The sequence below is a fragment of the Papaver somniferum genome, unplaced genomic scaffold, assembly GCF_003573695.1.
Source record: "Papaver somniferum cultivar HN1 unplaced genomic scaffold, ASM357369v1 unplaced-scaffold_137, whole genome shotgun sequence".
In the NCBI taxonomy this organism is placed as follows: Eukaryota; Viridiplantae; Streptophyta; class Magnoliopsida; order Ranunculales; family Papaveraceae; genus Papaver; species Papaver somniferum.
In genome coordinates this window covers 17,677,368-17,695,494 of record NW_020622934.1, presented here as the reverse complement: position 1 = coordinate 17,695,494, position 18,127 = coordinate 17,677,368, and the positions used below count along the sequence as shown (strand labels likewise).

At 34.8% G+C, this 18,127-nt stretch overlaps 1 long non-coding RNA gene across 3 annotated transcripts; it reads right to left on the bottom strand.

Annotated features, from left to right (window-relative positions):
- Window positions 1-15,140: 15,140 nt before the first annotated feature.
- Window positions 15,141-17,867, bottom strand: LOC113335000. 3 transcript variants are annotated; one of them, XR_003353091.1, is made up of 6 exons: window positions 17,446-17,867; window positions 17,289-17,370; window positions 16,677-16,868; window positions 16,551-16,593; window positions 16,181-16,395; window positions 15,141-15,566 (listed from the first exon to the last, which is right to left on the bottom strand). It is a non-coding gene; the product is annotated as an uncharacterized LOC113335000 (long non-coding RNA). The 3 variants fall into 3 exon arrangements; XR_003353093.1 differs by having other exon boundaries at window positions 17,289-17,358; XR_003353092.1 differs by lacking the exon at window positions 17,289-17,370 and having other exon boundaries at window positions 17,440-17,867.
- Between the last annotated feature and the right edge of the window lie 260 nt (window positions 17,868-18,127).

Below are 18,127 nucleotides of genomic sequence, written 5' to 3'. Positions count from 1 at the left end.
GTTGAATATAAGAAATAACTTGGACGGTATCAAAAACCGATATCCAATTGTCAATTAATTTAATCAACAACCAAAGGTTGGATTCACAATTGATTGAACTTACGCACAACCTGTGATATTTCAATTATATAAACAAGTATAATGCGAAAAAGAAATAACACAGACACCAAAATTTTTGTTAATGAGGAAACCGCAAATGCAGAAAACCCCGGGACTTAGTCCAGATTTGAACACCACAAAGTATTAAGCCGCTACAGACACTAGCGTACTCCAAGTTAACTTCAGACTGGAATGTAGTTGATCCATAACCAATCTCACACTGATCAAGGTACAATTGTGCTCCTTACGTCTCTGAATCCCAACAGGACTCTACGCACTTGATTCCCTTAGCTGATCTCACCAACAACTAAGAGTTGCTACGACCCAAAGTCGAAGACTTGATAAACCAATCTGTCTCACACAGAAAAGAGTCTATTGAATAGATAAATCAGTCTCCCACAGATATACCTACGAGTTTTGTTCCGTCTTTTGATAAATCAAGGTGAACAGGAAGCAATTGATATATCGGATTTATATTCCCGAAGAACAACCTAAAAATATCAATCACCTCACAATAATCTTAATCGTATAGTAGCGAAACAACATATTGTGGAATCATAAACGATAAGACAAAGATGTTTGTGACTACTTTTTATCTTGCCTATCGGAGATTAAATCTCGAGCCAATCTTAGAGAAGATAGTACTCAATCACGATAGAAAACAACAAGATCAGAACACGCAACTACAGATAAAATAGTTGGGTCTGGCTTCACAATCCCAATGAAGTCTTCAAGTCGTTAACCTACAGGGTTTTGGAAAAACCTAAGGTTAAAGGATAATCGACTCTAGTCGCAACTAGTATCACACAAAAGGTGTGGGGATTAGGTTTCCCAGTTGCTAGAGTTCTCCCTTATATAGTCTTCAAATCAGTTTTGCAATCAATGCTACCTTGGTAACAAAAAATTCAATATTCACCATTAGATGAAAATCTGATTAGACTCAAGCTAATATCTTTCAACCGTTAGATGGAACTTACCTTGTTACACACAAATGAAAAGTGACTTCATTTAGATATGAATAACCGTACCTAAACATGTACACCTTTGTTGGATCAACAATAGTTAACTGAAGTTATCCATATGAACACTTTCATATCAACCATATTCATATTAACCATAACTAGTTCAAATGACTCAAATGAAACTAGTTCTAGAGTTATTCAATTGTTTATATTCTCATAGAAGTATACAAGACACAATTGAAGCTAAATCGGTTTTGATTCACTCGAATCAATTCATGAACATTATAGACACGGTTTGCAAAAGATTGCATTCCTTAAAATATAAATGTATTAGCTCATGAACAAACCGATTTTAGAACATAACTTACTCAAGTATGCAAACGGGTATGCATACCTAAGTAGCCGCACTTGGACTATGTTCACCATTATGCAAACGAGTACGCACACTGTCATTCACATCCGAACTCAGTTGAATATGGTGCGCGTACATTTACTCATACTAAAGTTCCCAGACTTCAACTTACTTCGCCAGTATGCGTACGGGTATGTATACTATATCTCCCGGACTTCACCTAACCAACCAGTACGCATACGTGTATGCATACTAAATTGTCGGTCTTGGACTACACATATGCAGGTACGCATATTGTGTTTATATCCAATCATGGTTAATCGTTCTAAACACCCATTTAAATCATTGAAACATTCTCGGAAGACGGGAATAGCTATCTCACACAAACTATTAGCTTCATAGCAATTTTCAAGTGATCGAATGATCAATAGGAAATATTCCGAGTCTACATCAAATGATTGACTCATACAAATCAAGGAAATTTTCACATGATCATATTTTGATTTTCGTCAAGAATATAAGATGAACTTGGTAAAAGCGAAAGCTTACCAACACATATTTCGAGAAATATGTAAGCGATTTAAACTCAACTCGAAATATCAAATGTGTATAATCGAAGTCTATATAGCTATACGACTTTTGTCTCAAATATGAGATAGAGTAGATAGACTTTTGAGTTATAGATGAGTTCAAGTCTCCACATACCTTTTGTTGATGAAGTTCCACAAGCTCCCCTTAGTAGTTCTTCGTCTTCAATCGATGAATGCTGTGAATATGCTCAACTACACTTTCTATCCTAATCCGAGACTTAGCTATAAGTAGACTAGAAATCAAGACTTATAGTTTTGATAACTAAACTTGACAAACAAGCTTGAGATAGTAACGCTTGCGAGTTCTACCAAGCAGTGCTCTAACAATCTCCCTTTTTGTCAATTTTAGTGATAAAACTATCAATACATATGGATTATAAAACAAATAAACTTTGTAGCTTCTCATCCAAATGCTTTATTTCTTGGTTCTTCAACATTACTCGAAATCTTTGTCACTTCCAAGTACTCCAGTGATTCTTAATGTGTTCAACTCAGCATCATAGTTGTTGAAGATCCTTAGCCATAGCAATGAGAAAACAATTGCTCTCAATCATTGTTATACAGTGTCATAGTATCATTGCATAGCATCAAAGTCCAATTGTATCACAACTTTGAAAAAAATATTATGGTGATATGTATCATCCCCCTTAGTCAATACTTAATCTCACATGAAAACCACTCACCCTTATATAATGATCCGTAAACCATATGTATTTGTAGTGTGAACTACACATTAATTCTCCTCCTTTTTATCAATATAAATTGGCAAAGATATGAAAACTAATGCGATCCTAATGAAATTCTCATGGAGATACTTCATGACCAAAAGAAAACATATAAACTTTGTTTAAATGCAATCATATAGTCGAAACTAAATGCATTCATCAAGGAGTTAATAAAGATACAAGAAAACTCCTATAATATTCCACAACCGCACTCCCCACAAAGATTTGGAAACTAAGCACAAGTTCAATTAAGAACTATCCCCCATAAAATGTCATTCCCGAGAGAACAACAAGAGCGACCTCACTTTTACAAGAAAAGAAGGATTTCTTTGGACATTAACAAATCACATGAAACATGAATTTGTATTCAGAAAACTCAATTAAATTAATCACAAGAGAACCCATGATTATTTTAATCGGAAATGCTCACATAAGAGAACTTACGGAGCCACACAATATTTACACAAAGATGTGGATCAGGGAAAGACCAATACTGCGGAATATTCAAAAATTCATTCTATTTTTCATAAATATTTGCATAAAGACATATAATAGACTTAATCTTTGAAGACAAAAGTTCATCTTGTTTTCATCAATATTTGCATAATGACATATTAGGCTTAACCTTTGTTGTCAAAAGTTTGTTCTATCTTTGATCAATAAAGACATATGATAGACTTAACTTTTGAGCAAAATATGGGACAATCACAGTTCACGGACGTAAACACACATATCCCATAACAAGTTGCAATATACAAAACCATAAAGATTAATATTGCAAAATCATCTTCCAAATAAACTTTAGAATTTAAATAAATAAATCTAAAAACAATGCAAGACGAAAAACGCTGGCAATAGCTATATGTACTCACAATAATTTCTATTCCAAACCCTAGTTATCCTTCTTAAAACACAAGAATAAATTCTCATAAGAAGTTTCCTAGATAAAATAAAGACAACAAGCAAAAAATGAAAAGACTCTTAAACCAACAAAACCTATCATAAACAGAAATCAATTATCACTTCCGTAAGCCCCACGAGTCTTGAGTCCTTTGAGTTTGTGATTGATAGCATCCACTGCTTCTTCAGAGAAGACATTTTCATTGAAAAGATCTTTAAATCAGTTCTTAACACATCAAGACCCTTCATAGTATCAACCAGTTACAGTTTTGCTTCCTCAAAGTGTTAGAGCACTGCTCGGTCGAACTCGCAAGTTTTGCTATCTCAAGCTTGTTTGTCAAGTTTAGTTGCCAAAACTATAAGTCTTTGATTTCTAGTCTACTTATAGCTAAGTCTCGGACTAGGATAGTAAGTGTAGTTGAGATCTAGACTCCACGATGTTCATCATGCAACGAAGAACTACTCAAGGAACTTGTGGAACTTCATCGACAAAAAGGTACGCGGAGACCTGAACTTATCTATCACTCAAAAGTCTATCTATTCTATCTCCTATCTTGAGACAAAAGTCGTATTGATATATAGACTTCGATTATACACATTCGCTATTTCGAGCCGACTTTATCTCGCCAATCTATTTCTCGAAATATGTGTTGGTAAGCTTTCGCTTTGACCAAGTTCATCTTTACTCGTGACGAAAGTCATGTTGATCATTTCAATTTCTTGAAAATCGCTTTGATGAAAAATAGTTTGTTGATAACAACTATATAACATCCTCTAAGAATGTGTAACCATCTTTGGATATAAGCATAGTGTGTTTTCACATTTGTGTAAAAGTCCAAAACCGGGAACCCAACGTATGCGTACCCGTATGCATACTGGAGGAAAGTTCATACCCGTGAATTTCTGCTGGAGTTTGAAAGTGAAAAACAAAGTCAATCTGGTTACTTAAGTATGCGTACCCGCTTGCATACTTAAGTAGGTTACTTTCTAAAATCGGTTTGTTCATCAACTAAAACATTTATATAATAAGGAATGCAATCTTTGCCAACCGTGGTTATAAAGTTCATGAATCGATTCGAGTGAATCAAAACCGATTTTGCTTCGATTGTGTCTTGTATACTTTTATGAGATCTAGGCAATTGAACAACTCTCTAACTAGTTCATTTGAGTCATTTGAACTAGTTATGGTTAAGATGAATAAGGTTGATATGAAAGTGCTCATATGGCTAACTATTGGTTAACTATTGTTGAACCAACTAGGTGTACACGTTTAGGTACGGTTACCCAAACCTAAATAAATTTACATTTCATTTGTGTATAACAAGCTAATTTCGATATAACGGTTGAAAGATATTAGCTTGAATCTAATCAGGTATTCATTTAACGATGAATATTGAATGCTTTGTTACCAAGGTAATTTAGATTGCAAAACCTGATTTCGAAGACTATATAAAGGAGAACTTTAGCAACTGGGAAACCTAATCCCCACACCTCCTGTGTAATACTAGTTGCATAAACTAGAGTCAGTTCTCCTTTAGCCTTAGGTTTCTCTCGAGACCCTGTAGGTTAACGACATGAAGACTTCATTGCGATTTGAAGCCAGACCCAACTATTTTCTCTGTAGTTGCGTTATTTGATCTTGTTGTTTCTATCGTGATTGAGTACAATCGTAAGATTGGCTTGAGATTTATATCTCCGATAGGCAAGATAGAAAAATAGTCACAAACACCTTCGTCTCATCGTTTGTGATTCCACAATATCTTGTTTTTCTAGTCGATTAAGATTATTGTGAGGTGATTGATATTTCTAGATTGTTCTTCGGGAATATAAGTCTGGTATATCAATTGGTTCCTGTTCACCTTGATTTATCAAAATAGGGAACAAAACTCGTAGGTATTTACGTGGGAGACAAATTTGTCTATTATATTGACTTTTCTGTGTGAGACGGAGTTGTTTATTAAAGTTTTCAACTTTGGGTCGTAGCAACTCTTAGTTGTGGGTGATATCAGCTAAGGGAATCAAGTACGTAGTATCCTGCTGGGATCAGAGAAGTAAGGAGCACAACTGTACCTTGGATCAGTATGAGATTGATTGGGGTTCAACTACAGTCCAGACCGAAGTTAGTTTGTAGTAGTCTAGTGTTTGTAGCGGCTTAATACAGTGTGTATTCAATCTGGACTAGGTCCCAGGATTTTTTTGCATTTGCGGTTTCCTCGATAACAAAACTTCTAATGTCTGTGTTATTTCTTTTCCGCATTATATTTTGTTATATAATTGAAATATCACAGGTTGTGCGTTGAATCAACCAATTGGTAAATCCAACTTTTGGTTATTGATTGAAATTGATTGATCCTTGAACATTGGTTTTTGGTACCGTTCAAGTTATTTCTCTTGTATTCAATCAGGCTCGCAGATTTCTATTTGCTTGAGTGAGGATTGAATCGAAAAAATTGAGATATAACTCTTTGATATACTTTTATTAAGATTTAATTTGAATGTCTAGTTGATTCTCTTAAAAGTATATTTGAGTTAGTCCATACAGATTGCTAAGCGATATATTGGGCGAGGTTGTTAGACCCCCGCTTTTTCAATTAGTATCAGAGCAGGCAAACACTTTTAAAGACCTTATAAGTCTGTGTTTGTAGCAATCTGACTCTGTGAACGGAAGTTCATCTCTTTCATTTACGCACACCAAAATGTCCTACAAATCTTTTAATTATGCCAAATGTCATTACCTCAAAGGATTACTCCTTAGATGATTCTTCCAAATCCCTAGGTAGAAAGGTTGTTTTAAATGAGACACTTGACACTCTGTCGAAAGCTGATGAGGATCTCACTAGAATCTCAAAAAAATCTACTGAGACTATTGATTTTCAAAATCATGCTCATCTCATTGATGAATTTGAAAAGTCTCTTGGTCGAGAACGGGAACTCTATAGCATCATTGAGTCCTTGTCTAACAATATCGAAAATCTAATTCAAGAAATTACTCTACAACGTGAAAAGATTAGTGTTCTTGATAATATTGTTAAACAAGACTCAGCTAGAGAAAAATGTTTGATCGAGACACATTCATCTGATCTAAAAAAACTTCATATTGAAAAAGAGAAACTGGGTGTATCCCTTATTCTAGCTCAAGAACAGTGCAAATCCTTGAAAAAAGAAAACTCTGTTTTAATGAGAAATTCTTCTGTACCGATGATCAATTCTCAGACAAAATCACAGTACATGAAGAAATGTTCTCCAAAGGAAGTTCCTGCTAAGAAGTGTTTACATAACTTGCAATCTTCTAATAGGGATATGAATCTGAAACATGTTCCTTTTAATTTTTCTCTTCCACGAACCTGTTCCTTCTGTGGGAAAAATAATCACTATGTTCATCATTGTTTTTCTAGAAAGAAACAGATTTTTGATCTTCAAAATCTACTTCTTTTCACTGTCGACAGAGTAAACTCTCTAATGACCACTACAATGGATTTCATCCCTGCAGAAAAATGAGATTCTCATAAAGTGGATTTCAATGGTCACTCATCTCCACAGGAATCGTGTTCCTCCGAATGGTGCAAATTCTTACACCACAAAAAATACACATTCCCAGTATTTATGAGAACAAGTCTGGTAAATCTAAGTCTAGATGGTGGAGACATGTCTCTTATAATCCTCTGGAACCAATTTCTATAGGTCCTAGACTTAATCCTAAAATATTTCTGATGGATCACCTGACAAGGTTATGTTGAATCCTCATGGAATAAAAAATAACCGAACGAAGGTAAGGAATACCAGGTTCAAACCCTCAGATGGAATTTACAACTCATCTCTCAATACACATAATGGGATTACATCTCACTTGATTGCCTAATAGTAGGCATGTTTATTCTTGTATCTAACTTGAGAGTTGCAAGAATGACTTTTGGGAGATACTCAAGTCTACTATAGTTTTCCATTTGTATTATGTTTGAGTATGTTGTTTTCTTTTGTTGTGAAAGTAGAGTCACTTGACTCCTTGTTGCTATTTATCTCACTCTTATGCTCTGATTAAATATTTAATTATTGAGTCATGATGATGTGGGATATATGAAAACAAAGGTATTTTATTCTTTTTGAATCCCTTCTGTTCTGTTATTTTTAATCAGTCCACGAACGTCCATGTCTCTCTTGGGAGTTTAGGGTTTTCACAAAAAGGGTGTCACTCTCTTGCTTGAAAGCATATATATATCTTATATTGTTTTACCTTCCCTAAAAAAAAGGTATGGAAAACTTCTCAAGACCTCAAGAAGTTGTGAATCTTGAGATGGAAGAAGACTCTAAAGGATGCGATTCGATTTAAGAACTTATCTTGAATAGGATGATTGAAAGGAAAGAGTACAACTCCTGGGTTGGAGAATCTGTCAAGGATTTAATTCTTTTACATAATGACTCTAGGGTTGAGTTTGCAAATCTTCAACTGCAAATAAATCAGCTTATTGATGGTCAGGCCAAAATCTTGATAATCAAAACACCTTGATCAGGAATCAGAAGAAGCTCATCATGGACTGTTCCAAAGCTAGGCATCTTGCCTGCATTGTTGATCGAAAAGTTAATGCTCTCACTCATGAACATGGGGTCTCTACGGTCAAAATAATCAAGGATATCAGTGATTCCTTTTTATGATGGACCTTTTCAAAGGTATGATGTTATCAAAGAAACTTGATTCTTATATGTCTAGGAAACTTCTTATGAGAATTTATTCTTGTGTTTTAAGAAGGATAACTAGGTTTTGGAATAGCCATTATTGTGAGTAAACATAGCTATGTCCAACGTTTTCATCTTGCAATGTTTTTAGATTTATTTATTTAAATTCTAAAGTTTGTTTGGAAGATGATTATTGCAGTATTAATCTTTATGGTTTCATATATTTCAATTTGTTATGGGATATGTGTGTTTGCATCCGTGAACTGTTATTGTCCCATACATGGTCAAAAGTTAAGTCTTTCGTATGTCGATATGCAAGTATTGAATGAAATTTTAAAAAACAAAAGATAAGCCTATTATGTCATTATGCAAATATTGATGGAAGATAGGTGAGCTTTTGTTTACAAAGATTAAGTCTATTATATCATTGTGCAAATAGTGATGAGAAATAGAATAAATCTTTGTTTATTCCGCAGTATTGATCTTCCCTGATCTATATTTCTTATGGTGCAGCTCCGTAAGTTCTCTTATGTGAGCATTTCCGATTAAATTAATCATAGGTTCTCTTGTGGTTAATTTAATTGAGATTTTTGGATACAAATTCATGTTTCATGTGATTTTTTAATGTCCAAAAGAAATCCTTCTTTTCTTGTGAAAGTAAGGTCGCTCTTGTTGATCTTTCGGGAATGACATTTTATGGGGAAAGCTCTTAATTGAACTTGTGCTTAATTGCCAAATCTTTGTGGGGACTGCGGCTGTGGAATATTATAGGAGTTATCTTGTATCTTTATAAACTCCTTGATGAATGCATTTAGTTTCGGCTATATGATTGCATCTAAAAAAGTTGATATGTACTTTCTTTTGGTCATGAAGTGTCTCTATGGAAATTTCATTAGTATCCCACTAGTTTTCGTACCTTTGCCAATTTTATTGACAAAAGGGGGAGAAGTAATGTGTAGTTCACACTACAAATACATATGGTTTTCGGATCATTTAACATACATAGCAATAAGATAAAGCATTCAAGCACATGCTATGTAATCAAAAACTATCACAAGAAAATTTATAAACCAATAATTTTATTCATAAATAAAATAGTTTTATTCATAATAGACCAAATATAATTATTGAAAGAAATCAAAACTTGGTGTCTGTTTTTCATTCTCAGTTCTTGTGCAGATTGCTTTCAAAAACTGGATTCAAATTCTTCTGAGCACTTCCCTTTTCAGTAGATAATTTTTTCATCTCAAACAGTTGAGAATGAAGATTAGCTATTACTTCTTTTGAATCCTTTATCATCAGCTCATGATATCTAACGCAACCTTTTACAGTAGGAATCTTCTTTCTTAGAGAATCTTGAGAGTTATCATGAAGAGAGACATCATGAATTTCATTCATAACTGATGCAAAAAGTGCTAAATCATCAAGAGATGATCCTTCTTTTACCGATTTTTCCATTGAAATAAAATAGTATTCTTTCGGACAAGAAGAAGATATATAAGATGGGAGAAAATCAAGGAATAAGTTGGTTTATGCAAACCGAAACTATTTTTCCCAAAAATAAAATATATATATTATTTTTCACTAAAGAAACAGACATGAACAGCTTCCCCAGATTTATGCTTCCTCACAATCAGAATTTTGGGCAATAAGTGAGGATGCATATTTCAACACAATCAGTGTGTGTTGAGGTGAGAATTATTCTCACCATAGTTAACAAAGACATCCTTAGGATGACTTTTAAACACAATAGACTGTGTTTCTTTATGTTCTTTCTTTCTCTTGTAATTGCAAGAGTTTGCAATTTCCTTTTGAGATCTCATAAACTTACCAGTCTTCTTTATCCTCTTGCGAAGTGCTTTGATAAGTTTATTTCCAAGGAAGATCGCAGTGTGATTATTTCTTCCATATGAAGAACTTATCATGTTATCAGAAAAACTAGTTTCCGATTCTCTTGGTTTTTCACCCAATTTTTCTTGTTCGGATTTTACCATACAGGTTTCATCTGAAAGGAATTTCAAAAGGTTTTCAAGTACCAGGCTTAACCTTTTATTTTCCTTAATTTCCAACTCAAGTTTTTCTAGGAGTTGATTAGACTCGTAGGATTCATCACTGTTAGAGTTGGAAAGAAGTGCATTACAGTTATACATTCCTTCATTCGATTCTTCTTCCGGAATATCATCAAGAGTAGAGACATACGCCTTGTTGCGCTTCTGAGATCTTCTGCTGGGACAATGTTTTTCCATATGTCTGAATTTACGACACTTGAAGCATTGTACTTATTCATTACCCTTTTTATGACAAAAAGATAATGTATCAGGATCACGTTTATCATTAGATAAGATGTCCTTAATTCGGTGCGCTAGAAGCACAATAGTTGAGTCAAGCTCTTTTTCAACTGGTACCTTGTCCTCTTAGCAACGTTTTTCAGTTTGATTCTTCAGCAGAATTTCTCTATCAAAGATCTTTAACTTTCCTACAAGAGAGATTCGAGAAAGTATAGAAAGATCATTTCCTTCTGTTATGGAATGTTTCTTAGACTCGTATCTGGATGGTAACGATCTGAGAATTTTTCATACTATTTCCTTTTCAGGTATGGCCTTTCCAAGGAAAAATGATGCATTAACAATCTCAGAAAGTTTAGAGTTAAACTCCTCGAAAGTATCGTTATCATCTGAAAAAACGGGGGTACAACAACCACATCCAGTATTTCGCTTAGAAATATGTATGGACTAACTCCAATATACTTTCAAGAGAATCAACTAGACTCAATCTTAATAAAGTATATCAAAGAGTTATATCCCACTTTCTCGATTCAATCCTCACTCAAGCAAATAGAAATCTGCGAGCCTGATTGAATACAAGAGAAATAACTTGAACGGTACCAAAAACCAATGTTCAAGGATCAATCAATTTCAATCAATAACCAAAGGTTGGATTTACCAATTGGTTGATTCAACGCACAACCTGTGATATTTCAATTATATAACAAAATATAATGCGGAAAAGAAATAACAAAGACACTAGAAGTTTTGTTAACGAGGGGGGGAATTTAGTATTTTATAGGAGATAAAATAAATATAATTTTGAGCGATAGATAAGTTCAAGTCTCTACATACCTTTTTGTCGATGAAGTTCCACCAGTTCCTTGAGGAGTTCTTCGTCTTTGCATGATGAACATCATGCATTCTGGAGCTCAAATACACTTACTATCCTAGTCCGAGACTTAGCTATAAGTAGACTAAAAATGAAGACTTATAGTTTTGGTAACAAAGCATTCAATATTTTTTGCAAAAACTATAAGTCTTCATTTCTATTCTACTATAGAAATGGCAGAAAAAGGGAAACATATACATTCTTGAGATATTAACGCATGTGAGTTCGACCGAGCAGTGTTCTAACATCATCCATTTTGAGATGTTCCCATTCAGATGAAAGGGGAAGAAGTCTAGCTTCTTTTTCAGAATCATCTCCCTCGAATACAGTCTCAAGAATATCCCATGCTTTTTTAGAAGTTTAACATGTTGATACATGATGTTGTAGATCACGGCTTACAGCATGTATTATAGCATTCAAACCATCTGAATTCTGCTTTGCAAGAGCCTTTTCTTTGTTTGAAAAATCTACTAAGCGTTTAAACTCAGTTTCCGAATTTTCTATCTTTGGACGAATATAACCATCGATGACTAATAGTCATGTATTAAAGTCTCGTGATTGAAGAAAAGACATCATAGCATATTTCCACCATAGATAGTTTGTTTCGTCAAATCTTGGCGGTACATTAATTGAAGTCGATTCATGAGAACTCGAGTTCATTCTTATAGTTTGAATCGCACCAAACACAGATTGTTAGATCTTTTCGTGTTTGCCTGCTCTGGTACCAATTGAAAAGACGAGGGTACCCAAATATACCTCAATCTAAAACTTTTCCACCTATAAGTCCTTTCTCTGAAAGTGATTGTCTATGGACTGAGTCGAGACAATACAACAAATCGGTTCACACTTCGTTTGATCGTATATGAATACTGGATCGAGACAATACGACAACAAGATAACTTGTGTGATTGACTATGGATACAAGATCGAGACAATTCAACAACGAAGTATGTTTACTTGATAATAGGTTCGGATTTAACCAAACACAGTAGGATTGCTATCAAGTAAATAGGAATTAACGTTTGTGTAATTTACTTTAAATTATAATAACAACAATTATAATTGCGGAAAATAAAAGTAAATGACACAGCAAGATTTTGTTAACGAGGAAACCGCAAATGCACAAAAACCCCGGGACCTTGTCCAGAATTGAATACTCTCAGGATTAATCCGCTACACAAAATCAAACCAACTTTGTATAGTTGAGACCAAGCAACTAAACCTATAGTTCACCTAGTTTCGTATGTATTCCCACGCCTCCGACTTGTAATAAGTCACGTACTTGGAACAATTCCTTTGGTTCGTATTCCAAACAGTAAAGGAACGGCAAATCTGTTCGGTAACAACTCTTTTCAACCAAGTGATATGAGTTCGAAAAAAGGCTCTTCCGTTTATCCCAATAAACTCAGGTCCTTAGATCTATCTAATAACAACTACCAAAGTAATTTTCAAGATTTTGCAATCAATACTTTTAATCACAAAGAATTGTATTGATGCCTATCTACTCAACTAATCAATCCAATCTACCACAAGGATAAACCGATTATAGTTCGATCCTCTTTGCCCGAAACAAGTATTGTGCACACCAAAGATTATGAACCCAAATCAGAAATCTTCAAAGTCTTCTTTGTCTTAAAATCTTCTTAGATCTTCAATAAACACATGCACACAATCAACTTGAATCTCTTGTGATCAATCATACACGGAACGGTGTCTGTTAACAACGCATTATCACAAGACGTCTCTAGATCTACAAACAGTCTAAAGATCCCCGTCGAAACTTCGATCTAGTTTGAGTGAATATTATCTCAGAAGAGAAGATTCTCAAGCATAAACAAACTAGGTGCAATCAAAGTTCAACAACCGTTAGTCAATCAAATCAATCGAAAACTAATAATAAACCGCAATTATCTAGTTTCCCACCAACGGTACTAATAGAGCTTCTCAATCCCAAAGAAGTCTTTAAACCGAGCGGTCGTAAGAGATTTCTCCTAATTAGGTTACTTTCCTCTCTGAATAGGCGGCTCCACCAGTAACAACACAACTAGGTAGTTTTGCTGGCTCTGAGGATTAGTTTGCTCGAAATGCAAACTTTGATATTTATAGACTAAGGAAGTTTGGACACCAAGGAATTTCCAAAACCGAAAATATTCTCAAGATATGCAATATTTTTCCAAATTCGGTTTCCATAATTCCTGGAAATGCTTTTTTCAAATATTGACCGAAATCTCTTAGAAAATATCCAACTAGTAAATGCACATTACTAATTTTTATTTTACAAATATAAAATTAAAAACCTTAATTAAAATATTCTCAATTTATTTTCGATCCGGGATTCTCCTTTAGCTATTAAGGAATATCTTTGAACAATAAAAGATAAGCGTTACTGCACATGTTCAAAAGTATCTCAACATTTTTACTTTGTAAGTCCTCTTTCATACTTACAATCTTGGAGTCGATTTGCCACACTTCCAAACAAGTTTCGAATTGGTTCATCTGACTTCCAAGAACTATGTGATTAATTATCCTATCAAATCATCAAACATGGGTTTCACGGTTCTACCAAAACAAGTTTCGGTTCTACCTCCATGTGGGCACTGGAATTAGTCACACTAGCTTTCCAAAATTCGATTGACTAGGTACTAGGATCGGTTCCCACATATATATGGTACCTAACTTGTATTTGTTGCACATGTCCATAGGATCGGTTCCCAATATCTAAAAACGTGTTGCACATGTTCATAGGATCGGTTCCCAATAACTAGAAACTTGTTGCACCTCATACAAGGATCGATCCCCTCTTGTGATCGGTTGCACCTCTTACTAGCACTACACCAAATTTAGTGTTTAACAACGGTAGGTGGCAATTGCAAAGTGGGTCGCAACAGTTCTCCTCTGTTAAGAAAGTCGATGTTGCAAATTTTCGCAACGGCGACGTAGCCGTTGCAAATTTTCAATCGCAACAGTTTGGACGTTAAAAGTTCGCAACAGTTGCGATATTAGATGGACGCAATAGTTTGAAGCAGTTGCGAAATTTTTGTGACGTCAAAATATAGTGGTTTTGATCGGTCAAAACCAAAATCAGATTACCCCTATTCACTTGAAAATCAAATTAATCCAACAAAATAAAGTTACCCTTGTTTTAGAACCAAAACTAATTAAGCAAATGAACTTTATAACAAATTCAAAAAGAAAGAAAATTTGCTGAACAAAAAGATAAAACTAGAAATAATGACTTATTTTCCTTAAGCCTAAGAGACTTCTAGGTTTTGCAAGTGCAGAGCTGCAAGAAAAGATGACCCTGAGCCTAAAAACTGAAAAGTACACACAACTTGGAGAATGAACTTGTTTCGTGCCTGATAATAAAGTTGAGTGCACCAAGAGGAGTGACCATAATAATTAGGACAAATGCATAAGTCGCAAAGTTAGCAACTTCACGGACAATCACTGCAAAAATGAAATCATCCCATAGTCTTGAAATATAACATCCTACAACTCGAATCCATTCCTAACTTCATATGGCTGAGTTAACTTCCTAAGAGATATTCCTTGTTCTGAATGTTAATACTTTACTTAGCGGGTGTTGAGTTAACCAAAACACACAACTTAAAGAAACCAACATGGTAACAGAATACAACTTAAAAGCAATCGATATACAAAATAATTACGATGCACTGCCTAACGAATTATTGCAGATGTAAAATGCCCTTAAGGCAATCAAATCAACCACACCAAACAAACAGAAGAACAAGATTGAAGGAACAATAAAGCAATCTAGTTCCTAAAGTCCAGTTTTTAAAAGAATCATTGCTTTGAACAACAGACTGTACATTTAGCTCTCATATCACATAATGCAAGGCAAGTAGTGATGACACCACTTGCAGGAACCAAAAAACTCAAATTATAGAAAGGAAAACTATCCAAAAGAGCATTATATAAAACAGTGCCTAAACCACAGTACAACGTGAAGCTTACCTTCTTGGTTCTCATTCCATAATTCAGAAACTAGCACTTTAATCCCATCAATATCATCATCTTCCACTCTTCTTCACACTCTCAACCAAAGACACACAATTTTCTTAACTCTTCGCAATCAAACCATCTCTTGAACCTGAAATATCAACCATCAAAACCACAGATATTAATTTATTCCTTCGTTACTAACAGCTGGTGTGGGGTCAGGAACTGGAGCGATAACGGAATCGATAAGAATTGGATAAAGAGTATGGGGTCGGGAACGAGTGCAGTATTTAGGAAAATCATGTAGAAGACTTGGATAAAATCGTAGATACATACTGTTTTTGAAGTTGAAAATATGCTATGAACATGTAGCAACAAAGATATAATAACGTGCAAACACTAAATTTAAACATCTCTCGACAGTTTAACATCACATGTATATGAGATAGAAGACATTGAAAGGAAATAACTCAGATTAAAAAGATACAACACATCCAGGCTTCAGCACCTCGGCACCACTTAATATAGTGCAATCGTGATAGATCAAGTGATTTCAGTGTTAGTAAACAACTAGACACTGAATTTTAAAATCTCATAGGACAAATTTACTTAGAGAAACAGAACCTGTAATTTTTCATACACTGCACCTCCATGCAAAACCTAGAAAAAGTAACAAATTATCTATGCTACGAGTATCAATCTTCAATTAAGTCAGAAAACCCCTGAATGGCAAGCAAAATGTAAATCGCTTAACGCTCAACTTACAGGGATAAAACCAGAGTCGATTGACATGGCAACCTGAGATGTATGCACAACCGATATCTGTGATCAGAAACCAAAGTTCTTGTAAAGCACGAAGAGATGGCACTTGGCAGAGACACATCGGAGAATACATAACTTTATTTGGAGTTCGTTACGTTTCTTTTTGCATGTAGTCCATCCAGAAACAAATGGATACATTCTAACAGATGAGATTCCATCTGTAAGAATGCAACGAAAAAAAGAAAAAACCTCTTGTAAGGCATGAGCAAGTGGAGCATAACACTTATTATTTTCTATGTTCTAAAAATGCAAGACTGGGGAACAAAGTAAAGGCACATTCACTATACTAAATTACAAAGAGTAAACTCCATACCTCTGGCTAGATCTCTTACAATTTCAAGGTTTAGTGATGTCACCTGGAACAGTATAAACAGTTAAACAACAACAAAATTACAATAAGTATCAATATCTTCGAGGTCCACAATGAATAAAATTGTACCCTTGTAAGACTTCCTTGTGATTTATCTCATGTTGTTAACAATGGTTGGATTTAAAAATAAGCGCATACAATGTAATTGCCGTCCCATCAATGAAGTAAACTCCAGTTACCCTGAAAAAAGGATATACCAACAACTGTCTACTCCTCCTTTAGGAACTCCAGACCTACACGCCTGAAAGTGACCGAAAGATCCTACACCCACAAGTGAGAAATGTCAAGTACTTTTTTTGATGAATTGTTAAAAACTTATTCAAGACTTCCAAGGAGGCACAAACTGATCCAAATAACAACGAGAAAGACGGAAAGTGTATATAAGATGTGTTTTTTTGCTCCGCATCGCAAACTAAATCCTAATGAAATAAACACTCAACAACCTTTCACCCGGAAAACCCATTTTAACCAGCCACCAGATCAATTCTCTTCTTCATCCATCACCAACAGCAAACCCATCCACTCAACTAAACTACCTGACTCAACCATTCTTTCACCTTAATACCCCACAAAATATGCACACAGATTTCATTTAAAGCTCCATCTTCTATGACTCTAAAACTCAGATCCACAATAACCAGAACTATTCAAAACCCCGTATTATCAAAATCAGAATCATACCCAAGTTTCATCTTCATTTCTTCAAGCAAAATCTCAACAACAACAATCAAATCACCAAACCCCTTTCCGACTGAATTTACACCTACATGGGTAGAATGAATCTCAAGTAAAACTTATGTAAAAAAAAATACAGAGATCATCCAATACTTACCCATACCTGATCCTTCAACCGAATTAGCTCTTCACTTAACCTATTAATCTCCACCTGCACGGCGAAAACTACAAAACCAATGAGAATTTACATTAAAGACTGAAGAATAAAATGGTCACAGTGAGATGGAAGAACGAAAATATGTATAGATCGAAGAAGATGGTTATAGATCGAAGAATATAATGCAAAAACTGAGATCAAATCATGGTGGAACGAGTTTACTTCCATTAATAGATCGAATCATGGTGGAGAACGGCGCTTCTAGGTCAGTTCTCAGATTTGAGATTAGGTCTTGATTTGGTATTTGAGATCTATGAAATCATTAAATCATTCAACTTTAATCTCGGAGAGATTACTGAATTGATGCTTCATAAGTTCTCTGAAATCAGAGTAGTGGAACCCTAATAATCAGAGAAGAGCACGAGAGAGAGAGGTCAGAGGATAATGAGATAGATTGAGGTTTCTTTCGATAATAATAGTCAGCTGAGTCAGTTATGATCTGAATAAGCTGAATAGACCGAGTCAGCTAAGAATGTGGGCAGCCACACACGCAAGTCGCACGCGTACAACTCCAATCTGTTGCTATCCGTAACAAAAAGAAACTGTTGCGAGTTTTGTAACGAAGGAAAACTGTTGCAAAACTTTTGCAACTGAAATTCGCAACAAAAATTTCGCAACAGGTCCAAAG